At 43.6% G+C, this 16,511-nt stretch overlaps 1 protein-coding gene across 3 annotated transcripts in view; it reads left to right on the top strand.

The window, feature by feature from the left end:
• Mkln1 (muskelin 1) overlaps positions 1-16,511 on the top strand; it is a 315,449-nt gene that overhangs the window by 112,316 nt on the left and 186,622 nt on the right. The window contains exons 1-2 of one of the 3 annotated variants that reach the window (XM_036182848.1): positions 15,266-15,390; positions 16,307-16,372. The exons of 1 other annotated variant lie outside the window; for it this stretch is intronic. The gene's annotated coding sequence lies outside the window, so the exon portion shown is untranslated. Of the gene's footprint in view, positions 1-15,265; positions 15,391-16,306; positions 16,373-16,511 lie in introns of those variants that run through there. One more of the 3 variants, XM_036182847.1, reaches the window with a different exon arrangement.

The following is a 16,511-nucleotide window of genomic DNA, read 5'->3' as shown; positions in this document are numbered from 1 at the left end:
GATGATTTAGGAGAAAGTGAGTAGATGGGGGCTGAAGGCTACCTGCTGCCTCACGCCACATCGTGTGCCCATGTGGGTGGGCTCCTGCCTCTGGCTTCTTTCCTAGATCAACTGTCGTACTCTGTGGGACAAGGGTCGTCATCCATTCACCCCTCCCTTTGATTGCTCTCTGAACATGTGTTACTTACCACTACCACTAACTGTAGTAGGAATCTTAAAAGGTCTTATTAATGAAATCAAACCTGAGGCCAGTTATTGGGGTGAATGCTGGAAGATCAGAGATACAGAACAAGCCACAGCTATCTCACCTTGCTAGTTCCTCAGGTGATCCTTTTTCCTCAGGCTGGAAGCTTCTGAGTCCTCCTCCACATGAATCTCAGCTGAACTGTTGCTCCAAAGCCTGAACGCTTAACCAACCAAATGCTTAACTAACTGCATGCTTTACTCTAATTGCTCTAGTTTCTGGTCTTCACGCCTTATATATCTTTCTCTTTCTGCTGTCACTGCCTGGGATTAAAGGCTGGGTTTCTGGGATTAAAGGCATGGGTCACCATGCTTAGCTGTTTCTAAAGTGGCCTTGAACTCAGAGATCTGGCTAGCTCTGCCTCCCAAGTGCTGGGATTAAAGGCGTGCACCACCACCGCTCAACTTCTGCTATGGCTTACTCTTCCCATTTTCTAGCCACCATTTCTGGCTCTGTTCTAGTTGCTGTCTGTTCTCTGACCCCAGATATGTTTTTTTTCGGGGAACACACAATATTTCAGGGAACACAATACCCACCACAACTAACCCCAAGCCCCCCTGACCAAACAAAATAAAACAAGACAAACAATCCTGTCTCCTGGAGACACCGGACAGGTCTTATCCGTCTCTGAGATGGCTAGCTGTTGTCTCCTCTCACCATAATTCAGACCTTGGATTCCCCTAGGAAAGCGTGGCCCGGGTGAAGTTGTCCCACCAGCAAGAAAGGTATCTTCCGGGACTCCAGGAGAAAGCGTCCTCCTTATCTCAGCTCTTAGGAATGGCTCTCTAGCTGCTGACACAGCCATATGGGCCCAGCCCCAAGGCTGCTACAGACCTCCCAGGGATCTTAGAAAGAAGGAGGCAACCAGTGGTATAGCCAGAGCTGAGCAGAGGCAGTGACTCATTTACAGAAGTATCCCAAAACACAATGGCCAGCAGCCTGTGCTGCAGTGCCTTGGCATGAGGCTAAGTTGCAGCTGGCCTAGGCTGGTGGACTATATAGCTACTGAGCCAAAGGAGACCCTGAAACAGGACCCGTGTGCCGTCAGCGTGGAGTAACATTGTTATTCCAGAGGCTCCTGCCATTCTCTCCTTTGTGCAGCAGGTGTCTGAGTAACTGGTGGGCACTGGGCTGGAGGTGGGCACACACTTGCTCTCCACAGCAGAAAGGCAAGTAGGAAACTGTGGGAGAGACACTTAAAACTTAAAGAAACTCATGCTGGGCAGTGGTGGTGCTTGCCTTTAATCCCAGCACTTGGGAGGCAAAACCAGGTAGATCTCTGTGAGTTTGAGGCCAGCCTGGTCTACAGAGTGAGATTTGGGACAGGCACCAAAACTACACAGAGAAACCCTGTCTCAAAAACAACAACAACAAAAATTCTTAAACTCAAAACTGTAGAATTGAGAGCATAGTCCTCCAAAATGTGTGAGAGATTGTACAAAAGGGTGGTACTAATGGTTTCTGTTTACAACTTGACACAATGTACAACCATCTGGGAGGGAGTCTCAATGAGGGATTGCCCAGATCTGTGCAGTGGTTTGAACGAGGATATCCCACCCAGGCTCAGATGTTTGAATAGTTGGTCCCCAGTTGGTGGTGCTGTTTGGGAGGCTTAGAAGGGGTGGATCCTATGTCCTGGAGGTCGGCTTTGAGAGCATAATTTACTCATGTCGTTTACAATTCATTCTCTCTGCTTGCTGCATGCTGTTTGAGATGGGAGCTCTTCCTGCCGCCATACCTGCCGCCCACCGCCAAGACGCCTGCCACCCACCGCCAAGACGCCTGCCATGAGGGACTCTTACGCCTCTGGAGTCATATGATCAAGTGAATTCTTCTCTAACTTGCCTTGATCATGGCGGGTTTTTTTTTTTTTTAACTTAAGAAAATATTTTGTCTCTATTTTATGTGCATTGATGTTTTGCCTGCATGTATGTCTGTGTGAGGGTGTCAGATCCCCTGGAATTAGAGTTACAGACAATTGTGAGATGCCATGTGGATGCTGGGAACTGAACCCCGGTCATGTAGAAGAGCAGCCAGTGCTCTTAACCACTGAGCCATCCCTCCAGCCCCCATCATGGCGTTTTAATTACGGCAGCAGAAAAGTAACTAACACAATCAGGTTGGCCAGTGGGCATGTCTGTGGCAGGCTTTTCCTTAGTGCGTTCATAATGGGGAGACCCATCCTGAATGTGGGCAATGCAGTTCCTTGGGTTTGGGTCCTGGACAGAATAAACAGGGAGGGAACTGAGCACAAGTAAGCAAGCATGGTTCAATTCTTTCTCTGCTCTTGACTGTGGATGTAATGAGTTGACTGCTTCGAGTTCCTGCCTCGAATCTCCTGCAAAGATAGACTATAACCTGGACCTGAGAGCCAAAATGAACCTCTTCTCCTTACGTTGCTTTCCGGTCAAGGTAGTTCATCCCAGCAACAGAAATGGAATCAGGACACGCAAGAAGAGGACACAGCATGGAACCAGGATCAGGAAGCAGTGCCAAAGGGTGAAGGCCAGGGAGAGGCATAGAAAATGAGCAGCTGCCGTCAGAGAGGATGAGAGAGGGTGTGTCTGGGAGGTGAGCCAGGTCAGTCAAAAACGGTGTGCTCTTACTTGCCTTTTACAGGGTCTGAAGTCTATCTGAGGGAAGTGGGAGCCACTAACTGTCCTAGGATGAGGGAAGGACTTTAACAGATGTTTGTTCTCTTAGCCCATGAGAGGGGTGGAGTGTGTGTGTGTGTGTGTGTGTGTGTGTGTGTGTGTGTGTGCGCGCGCGCGCGCGCATTTCCCCATACTCTAGGGTCACATACCACACAGCTTCATTCTCAGCTCTATATCTGGCTTTAAATCAAACAAACTTCATACAGATGTGTATGGGAAAAGTATGAGTTACTCTTACTCTGTTTATTTCCCATTAATAATATTTTGGGGTTTTTTAATTTAATAAATTTTAAAAAGAAATGAATGCTTCAAAAAAAATTAGGCTTCATCCTGACTCTGACTTTCCCAGCAGACATAATTGGAATCTTAAAGGAAGTCACAAGTTAATTATAATTAATAATAAATTATAATTATAATTAAATTATAGTTAATAATAAAGTTGGGACTCTGTTCATAGTCAATCTTATTTCTATAATATCTAACATACAGTTAGTTAGTCCCATCGTTTGTGGAGTACTCAAGCAGTCTCCCTTTTGCATAGAATTATATAGGAATTAACATACACAGGAGAAAAAAAATCCATGATAGGTATAATCAAATTCTGACATTTTAATTCTAATATCTTATTTTTACCTGATTTTAATTGGCATGTAATAATTGCTCATATTTATGGGGTAGAGTGCGATGATTCAATCCATATATACAATGTGCATTGATCAAATCAGCAGGATCGGCCTTTCCACCTCATTGGACATCTGTCACGACCTGTGTTCAGAGCCTGCAAATGCCTCTCTTCTTGCTCTTTATAAAGTATGGAGTAACTTGCTGTAAACTGTATTCAGCCTGTTGTGCTATCATTCCTTTCTAACTGGCATGCATTAGTCAGTCTCCCTCTATCCTGCCTCTCCTACCCTCCAAAGCCTCTTTCTATGACATGTTACTATGTTCGTTTGTAGAAAGTGATTGTAAGATGGAGACTGAATGCACGACAGTATTAGGACCAGTGTGGAGAATTTTGCAGTCCTAAGACAAGGAAATGATGCTGGCCCAGGCAACACCAGAAGCAATAGGGATGCAGACAGGAGGGTCTGAGAGGCACAAAGCTGTTGCTCCAGGCGGGGGCGGCAGGCATTCTGATGACTCAAGGTTTGATATGTGGAGGCAACAGCAAGAAAGGAAGACTTGTTGGGAGGAGCCTGGGGCAGAAACCCTTCCATTCCCTTGAGGACCACCTGGATGCCAGTGGAGCTGGGGACTTTCCTGGTGCAATGCAGAAGAGGCTTGATGAGGTCCTGGACCCTGGCGGCTAGAAAAGATGAGGCTCCTAACACCTGCCTGGTTGCTAAGACTGAGTCTGTGTGGAACCCAGGCTGCAAATGAGAGGTCTTTGGTACCTGCAGCCAAGCAGGGCCCGACAAGCTGTTTCCATGGAGACACAGAGCTGTGTGCAGACGTAGGCGGGTTGATCCATTCCAGAGCCTTGGGTCACAAGGCTGTAGCAGGCTAACAGGAAAAAGGCATGATTGATCAGGAAAGGATGTTCAAAACTATTGGCAGCTAATTGAGGTTGTGTTGACATAATTCTAGATTAAGTCTAACAAATCAGGATTCTGCTAGCTACCACTTAGCAGGAGCACAAGGAAGCAGACACCAATTCAGGCTAACTCCAAATGTGCAGACACCCATCCCAGGCCATTCTGCATCCTTGAGCTCTTAAGCAGCTACATCTCTCTTCCAACTGTCTGAGACACAGGCAGCGATTGGGGGAAGTTAATCTCCTTTTCATTTGTCACAGGAATGGCAAAAATATGCCGGAAGCCTAAGCCTGGCTCTTGAAAAACTCAGATGCTGGCAAAGCCCCAAGCTGGATGTTGGGAAGCATTTTGAGAACTACTGTTCACTGAGATCCAGCAGCTTCTAGCACTCAGGAGATGGAGGCCAGGTGATTAGTGATTCAAAGACTGCTGCAGCTACATGAAACCTTATCTCGAAACAAAAGCTAACAAAAGAAAGCCAGCAGCAGTGAAGCCCCAAATGTGTGGTGTGTATATGTGCATGCCTTAAAATAGATGTAGCATGGAGTTTACCACTGGACACTTTTAAGTGTACAAATTGATGACATAAATTACATGCCTGATCTTGGACTGGAGATGTAGGTCATTGGTACAGCATATGCTTAGAATACTCCTGCCATGGGTTCCAAGTAGTACTTAAAAAAAAAAAAAAAAGTATGCTTACAATCTTATGCATTCATTATCACTATCTACTTCCAAAATTTTATTTTGGTTAAGCAACAACTCCCCATTAGATTTTGCTTTCGTTAATTTTGTGTTGTTATAACAAAATACTAGAGGCAGGTTATGGTATAAAGGAGAAAGGATTATTTATCAGGAGTCTAGGGATTCAAGAGCATGATTCTGCCATCTGCCTGGTCTGTTGAGGACCTCATGGTAGATGGCTTCACAATGGTGGATGTGCATGTTGAAGAGGTCACATGGCAAGGTGGGATTCATTAACCCAGCATCAATCTGCATATAGGGGCAGAGCCTCCACATCCTGATTATTGTTCACCAGGCTCTACTACCTCATCACCACCACACTGGGGACCTATATGAATGACCCTCTGGGGGACTTCAAGATGTTAGACAATGCGATTGTGCCCCAGAGTTTCTGCCAGCAGAGTTCATCTTAATTGTCAGCTTGGTGGAATTTAAAATCACCATGGCACATCTGTGAGACATTATCTAGACCAGCTCTACTGAGAGGGGGAGATCCACCCCAAAGGTGAGTGATACCATTCCGTGGGCTGGGATCATCTCAGACTGAACAGTAAAGAGTAAGCAAACTAGACACGAGCATCCATCTCCCTCTGCATCCTGACTGTGGCTGCAATGCGACCAGCCACCGCAAGCACCTGCTGCCGTGCCTTGCCATCATCAAGGACCGTACTTTGGAACTATGAGCAAAAGTAAGCCCCTCCTTCCTTCAGCTGCTTTTGGCGGGTGTTTTGTCAGGGTACTGAGACAACTAATGCAGTTAGCCTGTTGCCGGTGAGGAAACTGGGTGGAGCTTGGTTTGGTCAGTTGAGGTCGTGGTAGACATGCGGGATGGTGGCATGAAGGTCCTCATGTGTTTGTTAGACCTTCTCTCTGGGAGGAGGTCGATGTGAACTCCTTGAGCGGACGGAACTGACTCCTCCTGCCCTTCGGGTGTTCCAATGGCCAAGAGCAGTGCTAAGAAGTCACCGTGAATTACATCAGGGCCAGGAGGTCTTCACAGAGATCCTATTAGAGGAAAGCCTTCTTCCCAAATTAGTGGGACATAATCGTGGGAAGAACTATTCAGGAACCAGCTTCTACTTAAGTGAGAAAAAAACATTCGAGTTTGAGAGAGATGAGACATTATTTTTATAATATTTTAAAATTTATTCTTTGAGAATTCCATACAGGTATGCGGTGTGTTTTGAGCATATCCATCCCAGTACCCTCCTCCAAATCCCCTTAGGACTCCCCAGCAATGACTACACATTCTTTCCTTTTTTCTTAATAACCCACTGAGTCCAATTACTGTTGTCCCTATACATACATTTCTGAGGATCAAAAAGAGAGCAGATTGTACATCTTTTCACCATGGAAAAATTGACAGTTGTACTAAGTAATTCATGTTTGCCAGTTCAATTTGGCTACTTTGTGATGTGTATATATTACAAAAATTATGTTCTACATAATAAATATTTGTAATTGTTCATTTAGGTACTAACTATATTTTTACCTTAAATTTTTTAATGATTTCATAGATGAGTGATGAATCCACATCATTTCCACCTTCCCTCTCTCACCTCTGATGCACAGCACAATACACAAACATGCATATATGAAACTTACTGAGTCCATTTGGTGTTGCTCATATATACATGTGTTTAAGACCGACCACTTGGGATTAGATGATGTATCAGGTGATAAGACATTATTTTGATGGAGAACAGTAGGTACTACTAGATAATCAGAACTTAGAATCTGAAATTTCCCAATCTCCTTTCATAATTAAAACCTCCCAGCTTTGTGACTTTGCTTATTTGTCCAACCACAAGGTCAGTGTGTTTAGAATATTGTCTTATTTTCTATTCTTGTTGCTGTGATGAAATACCCTGTCAAAAGCAACCTTAGGGAGCAGGGCTTCTTCTGGCTCTCTGTTCAAGGGTACAGTCCATCATGGCGGGGAAGTCAAAGCAGCAGGGAGCTTGGCACAGCTGGTTGTATCCTATTAATAATTAGAAGCAGATGTTGAGGAATGCTTGTGCTCAGTTCCATTTCCTCATTTCACTCATTCCAGGACCCAGCCCAGGGAACAGTACCATCCACAGTGGTCATGTCTTCCCACCTCAACTAATCTAATCAACAGTGTCTCCCACCGGCATGCCTGGAAGCCCACGTTCCAGGTGATTCTAGAGCTCAGCAAGCTGACAGTTAGTATGAACCCCCACAGTCATCTAGGCCAAGGCTCAGTCTGTAGTTCGTAGCTCCTCTGTATAGTAACCCCTAAAGTTGGAGCAGACACCTCAAGGATACCTGCTCATCACAAAGGCGAAGGCGAGAGAAGGAACAGGGTTGATGTGGTGAAATTTTTTCTGCTGTAAATCCGATCTAACTCTCAGATCATGTTTTGGGAACTTAGTAAGAAATACTTTAATAAACCATCCCTGGGAACTCAACTCAGAGGAGACCGACTGCTTTATGTACCATCACTCCAAAAACCAGGGAGAAGTCTAGAGATTAGTAGGTCTTCTGGTTTGTTTTGGTCACTATCTGTGGTAGTCTGCGCAGTTCTCATGTCCATAAAGTTTTCACTTGGTCTGGAATGATCAAGCAGTACAGTACTTTATCTCCAAATTCGCCTCCATTTATCAGAGTTTGAACCTTGGAGGGAAGCTCAGGAAAACATTATTAGCAGTCAAGACAATGTTTATAGCTATTAGGATCCTATTAAAAGGCGATTTCCAGAATGATGCTGGGAGGGGCCCTCCAGTGCCCTGTCAACAAAACATTCATATTGTAAAAACAATCATTCAAAGTCTCTGGAAAGCTTCCTAAGGGTCTATAGCAAATGCTCATTTATTTAATGAAATCTACTAAGTTTCAGTAAGAGAGGGAACTTATGGCATCTAAACCCCAAGCTGCTCCCTCCCTCCCACCCCTCTCCAACCTGGGTTGTTGTGCCTGGAGCGACCACCTGCCCAGGAAGGCGGGGTTCTTGACAGTCAAGGCCTACAGTATCCCCATCTTGCCATGTTGATGTTGTAGATGCTAAATTCCACCGCACCCCCTAAAAAAGTGCAGTCAAAAGGTGGGGGGACTTCATTTCTGTCCAAGCCTCCACGTAGATATGGTAGACTCATAAAACTGGGGACCAAGAGCATCCACACTATTTCAGATGCCTCCACATGGAGGTCACGGCTCCCACTCAGTGCTCTTTTTGTGAAGCAGACACATTGGTCCAAGAGAAGTGGGGAACTGACAGTGCCCCATGTCCAAGAGGGGAGCCCTAAAGACTCTGTGTAAGGAAAGGGGCCAGTTCTAAGAACAGAGAGCACTGATGAAAAGATGCTGTGTTTTGGAAGAGGGCATGGAGTTCACACTGAAAGTCAGTCCTTGTGAACAATGGAGACTTGGGTAATAAGCAGTGAAGAGGAAGCAGGTGGCTCCATGAGAGAAACAGATAAGCTTTAGGTTGGACGGTTTACTAGAGAACACCTGGGAAAGAAAGAACCAAGAGGAGCCTTCTGGGCTCAGGACAGATCTTGAAGACTGACCTCAAAAACCTCTGCGAAGATGCTTCCTGGAACTGGATCAGTGTGGAGCAATTTATGCCCAGAGCCCTGTGGAGAATAGTGCAATTAGATAGGAAGGAGAGAGCCTAACAGGAAGGGGTCATATCACCAGAGGCAGAAAACTTGAAAGAAAGGAGCAGTGAAAGAGGGAGGGATGGACAGACACACAGTCAGGTTTCCTGGAAGCACCACCATCCCAGAGTGACTGTGCAGGTGACCGAATGTGTATGTACTGAACCTTCTTAGAGTGATACCAGCTGCTCCACTTGACATGAACATATGAGCAACAGCAAATGGGAGAAAGGACTCTCACCGAGCACAAGGATGGTTATAAGCCTGCCATCCAGAGAATCAGCAATCAGCATTGTTACAGAAGACTGTTGGAAACACCCTGTTGGCAGTAAGAAAAACCCAGTAGACTATAGGTCTCATATACAGGGAGGTAAACAGGAGTCAGGGGCAACTGCTTAGGAGGTGGCCTGGATGTCAGACTTAAAGACTTCAAAGCAGATATTGTCTGTTCAAAGAGCAGAGGAAAGCATGCTTACAGAAGAAAGGGGGTGCACGAAGGCAGGTCTCACCAGCTAGGGATTGTCAGTCTAAATGGAGAGACAGAAATGACTTGAAACAATGGGAAGTCTAGAGTTGAAAGTACAGTAACTGAAGTAAAAAAGTTCACTAGAAGTGCTCAGCGGTAGATTTGTATTAGAAGAAGAATCAGCAGATTTTTGTTTATTTATTTATTTTCAAACTGGGTCTCACTATGTAGCTACCAGGCCGGTCTTGAACTCACAGACATCCGTCTGTGTCTGCCTCGTGCGTGCTAGGATTAAAGGGGAATGTGCCACAGTAGCCAGCAACTCTGAGGATTTGAAGGCAGAGATGATTTGATCTCAAGATCAGACAGAATGGAGAAATATGAAAAAGAGCCTCAGACAAATGTGGAATTGCTTAAGAAACAGGATGCCTGAACGGAGTATGTGAACTTGTTCTAACTTAATAGAATCACAAGAATGTTGAATAGGAAGGGAAAAACAGGAACTCCTCCTCATGGGTCAAGTTATTGTCTGGAAATCATGGCGATGGTTGCACAATGTTGTCAGTGTGCTTCATGCCACTGAAGTGTAAGATTAAATGAGAAACTGCATTATGTGCAATTTTTAAATAATTGTAGTGAATGTATCAACATATGCATACTGGAGCAATAACTTAGTGACGTAACGGGCACCAGACGCCTGAAATTGTTTGAAATACATCGGTCTACTTATCTAAGAACAACTTCTACACCTAGATACGCAAAAACAAAAGTGTTGACAGAGAATGAGAAAAATGGTGATAGCAACAAGATAAAGCAATAACAAACGCAAACAAAACATGTCACAGTGAAAGAGCATTTACTGAGGCCCTGGGTTCAATCCCCCAGACCAAAAACAAACAACAACAAACACAAGCAACAACAAGAAAAACACAGGCAAAAACATTGTGTTCAAGAGAACCCAAATAAGATAAACAACGGACTTCTCCACGTAAGCAGTGGATGCCAGGAGACAGTGGGAGATATATTCAAAATGCTGGAAGAGACAAAGAGGGCGCTTGTGTCCATAGAACCACCACTCAGAACAGAAGCACAGGAGGAAGGTCTCAGGCAGATCTGTGAAGATGGAGGTAGAGGCAAAGTTCAAACGGCCTTCCAGATGCTTTGAGTAAGAATGCTGCAGGTTCTTTGCCAACCGCTGATCCAACCTTTTGACACTGTGACATGACATTGTCATCTATAAATGTGCTGGACTGCTTTCATAGCTATCCAGGGACACATGAGGACAGTGTTAGAGGAATCTGCACATTTCAAGTTTTCAAATAGGATTTTTAACTCAGAAAGAAATTGTGTAATTATTAAAGTGAGTTGTGCTCTATATCAAAGTTATAGCTGTTTGTGTAAATGAAATGCTTTGCAGATTTTATCAGTGTGGGATAGAAAAAGCCATCAGTTACAATTCCCAGAGACTTCTTCTAATGGCAATATGTGTGGTGAGTTTTTCCTTTCCTTCTCTTCTGTTCTGAGATCACAGATAGACATGAAAAAGCATTAGGATGGAAGTAAGCTGCGTGGCCACCTGGAAGAGACATGGCCTAGTGACTTGCTTGCAGTATATTGGTTCTTAAAAGGAAAATGATCTGCAGTGTGCCTTGGGTGAAACAGTCCTGATCCCTCTCTGTTAGTTCCCAGGAATGCAGCTGTCTGATCTTTCATGATGAGCTTGCTCAACCCTTGAAGGAAGTTGGGGATAGGTAAGGAGCTAGTTCCAGCTAAGGGCAACAACTCTACTTACAGACTCCTTACACAGGCTACCACTGGGCTGAAACTTTCTACTCTTTAACTTCCCTCTTTGATTTTTAAATTCTCATCTTATGCAGACTTACATTGTGATGCCCACCACTATCTACAACTGGATTGTCAAGAGTGGGCTCTGTCCTCTGCTGCTTCCCCCTGCACAATCCTAGTGTAGTTAGAAAGAGGCAGAATCATGACACAAACATACAGTATCTATCATGGAAATCGAATGATTGCAAACTTTTGCAACATAGTCTCCTTTTCCCTCTTTTCTGAATGAAGATAAGATTATTCATTGTTTAAATAAAATTTATAGGTAGTCTGAATATTTCAACATTTACTTCTGAAAAATAAGCACATTTTTGTGAGGCAAACACAGTTCCACTATCATGCCTAACAAGAACCACATAATTTTTAACATTATTAACTATTTATCCACATTTTGAATTTCTTCATTTGTTCCCTAAAATGTTTTAAAACTGTGGTAAGTTGTACATAGTGTAAGACATTCTATTTTAACCATACAATTCAGTGGCATTAAGCACACTGACAATGTTGTACAACCATTGCCACGATTTCCAGATAATAACTCGACCATCAAGAGTCATCCCTGTCTTCCCCTCCCCGCCAAATGTCTTGTGATTCTGTTTAATTCAAACAAGATCTCATACTTCATTCAGGCATTCTGTTTATTAAGACTTTTTCTCCCTAGCATTGTCTCCTCGATCTATGGTCACATGTTTTGCGTTCTCATGACATCAGCTTTTTGTTGAGTCCCACCTGATGATTCCATGGAATATCCTGTGTTCTATATTATCCAGTTGCTTCTTTATGCTATTATTGAACTTGTTCTTCTCTGTGTTTCTTGTAAACTGGAAATTAGATCCAAAGGCTTGGCAAGATTCACGTACACACTTGGGTAAAGTTCTCATGGATAATTCTGCATGTTTCCTACTGCATCATTTGAAGCCAGACATAATGTCTGATTGTCTCACAATTGGTGATGCTAATATGGAGTCAGGGGTTAAGGAGACAGTCTCCTATTAAATAAGTTTTAAAATATGAGAATTGACTATTGAACTTTTAGAAAGAACTACCCCTGCCTTAAATACTCATGTCATGTTGCCCAGCATATAGGGCATAGTCTTCATCTTATTAGAGAGTGTAGGTGGGGAAGCTGGATGTGGTGATATGGACCTGAACTCTCAGCATTTGAGATGTGGAAGTAGGAGGATCAGGAGTCTAAGAAAACAGCCCCAGCTATGAGAGAACTTGTCTAAAAAACAAACAAACAACCACAGAAGGCAGAGGAGGAGGAGATCAAAGGATGGAGACAAAGATAGAGACAGAAATATATATATACATGGAGAGAGATAAACCAGTCTCTTTATGGAGTGGATGCCGTGCTGAAGTTCTAGTTTATCCCAATGGGTAGCTGGCTAATCAGTACAGAATGAAATATGAGCTCTGGAAGAGACTATGTGTTCTTTGGGCCCCAGAAGGTTCTCCCAGCCTGGTCATTAACCAGAATTTCACCATATTTTTTTCCTGACTCTTAACTAATGACAGAACACTTTGGAAATTCAGATATTGGAGAATTGTTTTTACAATGTTCTGAAATGTGTGTGTGTGTGTGTGTGTGTGTGTGTGTGTTGACAAATAACTTTATGTTCCAAAATTTAAAAAGTGAGGAAGAACATATATTTGGACAGCAGTAAATAGATTACAGTTGTTTGCTGTGCAGCCCAAATTTTAGAATAGGGGAAGTTGACCCCTTCTTCTGGACTTTTAGCTGCTATGAACTGAAGAGCCAACTCACTGAAGACTCACAAAATTAAGTTCAAGAATTTCATTGTTATTTTTAAACTAAGAATTTGAACCTCTCTGAAAAAAAAATAAGTTAATTTTAATCTCCAAATAAATACTTTGTTCTAGAGCAGTTAAATCCTGTGTCGGCCAGCCTCTGCCCAAGGTTGCCCTGGATTTCTGGGTCCCCAGAAGGCTTTTTGGTTCCTATTGTCTATTTGTTTTCATGTTCATTTTTGTTTTGGTTATGTTGTTTTTCATCGAGGTGGTTGTTGTGAATTCTTTGCTCAGAGAACCAGAGTTTAACCTCAGGATGCTGTTAGATTTGTCTTTTTGATTTTGCAGCTAGAATTAAGTCATAGACCTTCTTTCCATTTCTTGGTTAACTTTTAACGACTCTAGAGTCAACCAGTTACCAACCAGATAGGAAAGGTGATTTTTTAAAAATCTCTATGAGGGACTAATTCCTTGACAATAGCATCCCTGAGAGACCTACATGTCCACACATCCCATGTCTGTTTAGGATTGCTAATTGGTGACAGAGAGCCCACAGGGTTCACCACCAAGGCCCAGTAGTCTAAAGTCTGCTCACTTCCTTTGCTCTTTCTTTTTCTTTCTCCCCTGTCCTTCTCCCCTTCCATGGGTAGCACAGCCTGGCAGGCTACTCCGATTCTCCCCATTTCCACTAGCAAACTTGTTTTCTCGAAGGATCCTTCTGCTTCACATCAGCCTGTGGTTATGACACTCCGTGGAAGACTCCCAGGGGAGGACAGGCTGTGCCTGGGTCTAGGTGCTGAACTCCCCACTGGCCGACGTCCATCTGTTGGGAACTGCCAGCTACAGTTTCTAGGCCAGGTTCAACAGACTCTCGGAGTTCTGGGGGGATTATATCAGAAGCACTTGAACTACATCCAGTACTTTAAAATGCCTGGGAAATTTTATGTATCACCCCCAACAAAGCCTGAAGAGATTTGACTGGAATAGTGAAAAATGTCATCCTTTGATGGGGAGGGCTAGGTACAAGACTGGAAGTCATGGGGAGAGCACGTCAGGTAGGTCACTGCAAAGACCAGAGCCCATAGGAAGAGACTCCGATTGATTGCCGTGCCCCCAGTGTAGACAGTATACAGGGCTGGGATTGGTACCACAGGCCAGCGATCCCAGCACTAGGAAAGCTCAGTTGGGACGACCTTGAGTTCAAGGCCAGACTGAAGCTATTTAGTGAGACCCTGTCTGGGAAAAACAAAATAGGGTAGAGGTTGTAGCTCAGTTAGGAGAGCACTTGCCTGGCATGCTCAAAGCCCTGAGAAGCTCCGGGTTCCATCTCCAGCATTGCATACTGGGCATAATGGCACATGCTGGAGGTCCCAGCACTTGAGAGGTGGCCGCAGGAGGATTAGAAGTTCAAGTTTATCCTTAGCTACAAGTTCAAGGCTACCCCAGGTGGCATGAGACTGTCTCAAACAATCAAACCAAAAGAAAACCACCACCACCAAATAATAATTAGTAATAATAGTAATAACAACAAAGTGAGTATAAAAGAAAGAATATAGATGTAAAAATAAGGCCAACTAGAATTTACTTTTCAGAAAAAGATGTGGACAATTTACCTTCCATCTCTGAACCTCAGTTTATTCATCTATAAAATGAGGCTGATACTTTCTGTTTTGTGATGATTTCAACTAATGTGTATTATTCACCAATTCAGTGCCTACAATAATAAAACCTTGTTTTTTTCATAAATGTAGTTTATTTATAGATAAAAATCTATACTTAAACCTCTCACGAGTGTAGGTAGGTGTATGTGAATCTGATCATTGAAAACAGAAGTTGGAAAAGTCATAGGCTGTACATGGCCATATCGGTCTCCTTTAAGATTCTGTCAAGACAGGTGTAGTGGTACTTAACAGTGATCCTAACACTGAAGAGGTTGAGGCAAGACACCTCAGTTCAAGGCCACTGTGAGGTATGTAACAAAACCCTGTATCAACAAAAAGCTTTTTAAATTTTGAAATATACAAGGCCCATACTCTCTGTGCTGACACAAGACCTTATTGCTGTGGATATTGCTCTGTATGCTGTGAATGTGTTGCTCTGATTGGTTAATAAATAAAATGCTGATTGGCCAGTAGCCAGGCAGGAAGTATAGGCAGGACAAAGAGAGAGGAGAATTCTGGAAAGAGTCAGAAGTCGCCAACCAGACACAGAGGAAGCAAGATGTGAAGGCAGAACTGAGAAAAGGTACCAAGCCACATGGCTAAACATAAATAAGAGTTATGGGTTAATTTAAATGTAAGAACTAGTCAGTGGTAGGCCTAAGCTAATGGCCAAGCACTTTTAATTAATATAAGCCCCTGTGTGTTTACTTGGATCCAAGCGGCTGCAGGACTGGTGGGTGAGAGAGATTTGTCCTGACCATGGTCCAGATGGGACACAGGAAAATTTCAGCTATATCTTATGCTGAGGAAGACAGTTCTGACCACACTGCATTTGCTGAAGCTCACCTGTTCCACAACTTCACCCCTTTGTGAGTTTTTTGGTATTGTAACATTTATTTATTATTGTGTGTGAGTGCGTATGAGTGTACATGACGTGGGTACATGCTATGGTGTCGATGAGGAAATTAGTACAACTAAGTGGAGTTGATTTTTTTCCTTCTACCTTTACGTGGGTTCTGGGGACCCAACTCAGGTTGGGAGGCTTGTGCAGAAAATGCTTTTATCCACTGAAACATCTTGTTACCACCCACCACCCACCAGCCCTGATTTAAGACAAGCTTTTAGTTTACAGCCCAGGCCAGCCTTAAACTCATTGCATTCACTCCTCCTGTGTCAGCCTGTCAGGTGCTAGAATTATACACATGAGCCTCCAGCTCTCTCCATGATGTTACACAGCCTGGGCAGTGAGCCACCTGGCTATGGACAGAGACTTGGGATTTGGAGTGGGAAGAAAATAGGATGGAGATGAAGTCCATGGAAAAGATGCCACAAGAGAGGAGCACTGGCGCTTCAGTTTTCAGCCTCGGAACACCACACCACAGACCTATTTTCCCAGAGGAACTGTGCACTGTCCCCATCTATCTCAGCCCAAGGGGACTCTCCTTAGTATCTCTTCAACTCCTCCACCCCCACGTCACAGCTGTCTCAATGTTCGCCTCTTTCTCTAGACTCACTTGAGAGAGAGTTGCCACCTTCGCCACAGTGGCCCAGGTTAACAATGAGAAGCCAGGAGCTCTCTAGCATCTCTGGAACTCTAGTCACGGCCCCTACTAGATGTTTGGTAGAGAGCATCGTTACAGAGATGACTCCTGGACTCCAGCTTTTAGCATAGTGTTCAGTGGTGCAGGCCAGATGGATCTGGAGCGTGTATTCTGATTTAAGCCGAATTTACCCTTTATTATTTGAAAGACTCTAACAAGTTTGTTTTTTAATCTTTTCCATCAGCACATTATTATTTATTGTTCTTAATACCTTGAGGCTACTTGAAGACAGTCTTAAATTTCAAAGTTGGTAAGTAAACAAATGTTTCCTAATAACATCTTCAGGCAAGCACCCAAAGGTCTCATTTTCAACATGATGTTTGGGTCCCCCTAATTGTCCTTTAGGATTGTGCCTAACCACATTTATAATCACTTAAAAAATAGACTCT

Source organism: Onychomys torridus, chromosome 3 (genome assembly GCF_903995425.1).
Source record: "Onychomys torridus chromosome 3, mOncTor1.1, whole genome shotgun sequence".
Taxonomy (NCBI): domain Eukaryota; kingdom Metazoa; phylum Chordata; class Mammalia; order Rodentia; family Cricetidae; genus Onychomys; species Onychomys torridus.
The sequence above is the reverse complement of the archived record's forward strand: the minus strand, read 5'-3'. Positions and strand labels throughout refer to the sequence as shown.